Genomic DNA, 846 nt, shown 5'->3' on the forward strand with positions numbered 1-846 from the left:
AGCGGTTACGTAGTGTAGTGGTTACACGCTCGCTTCACATGTGAGAGGCCCAAGGTTCGAGCCCCAGTAGAATCAAATATTTTTATTTGTGTTCTGTGTTATTTTTTTGTTGATGTAAACATTTTAGTTTAAATAAATATGCTGTTTATTGTAACCATTTTTGTTTTTATTATGCCCATGAAATATATGTGTGAGAGGGTGGGGGTTCGTAAACGCATTAAACCTTTTACAGTGTTTTCATATCAATGAGTACTCAATCCCTATCGTAAATCAGCAACGTTAATAAGTTCAGAATCATCTCCCATTGAAGTTGAAAAAATATGAAATAACGCTTACAAAGATGAAGCAGATTTTTTTAAACTACACAGTTCTGTTCCATTTATGAAAACTGCACACGGATGCCAGTAAAAAAGGAAACATTGTAAATAAATGAACTGTGAAATAGTTGGGAGTCACAACACAAAATCATATACTGGTTATTTTGGGGTTATCACAACATCATAGATAATGGTATTTGGGGGTTAACACAAAATCATAGAAAATGGTGTATACTAGTATCTTTCTATTTTGTTTAAAATAATCGGCCAATATATAATATTTACAGTAGAAAAAAAATCGTTCCATGTAACTTCATTGAGTGCCTTTTACACTGAAATTCCCGACGCCTTTGATGCTTTGCATCATACTTATCTTGTGCATATTGCAGTGTTCCACAGAATGATCCTGATGATAATACATATGAATATGAGTATTTGATATTTATAGATCCCAATTCCCACTAACAATATTCGACTTCCAGTTTCAACGACTTCGATTAATCTTGAATTGACACATATTCCACTTTCG

Source organism: Dreissena polymorpha, chromosome 11 (assembly GCF_020536995.1).
Source record: "Dreissena polymorpha isolate Duluth1 chromosome 11, UMN_Dpol_1.0, whole genome shotgun sequence".
Taxonomy (NCBI): domain Eukaryota; kingdom Metazoa; phylum Mollusca; class Bivalvia; order Myida; family Dreissenidae; genus Dreissena; species Dreissena polymorpha.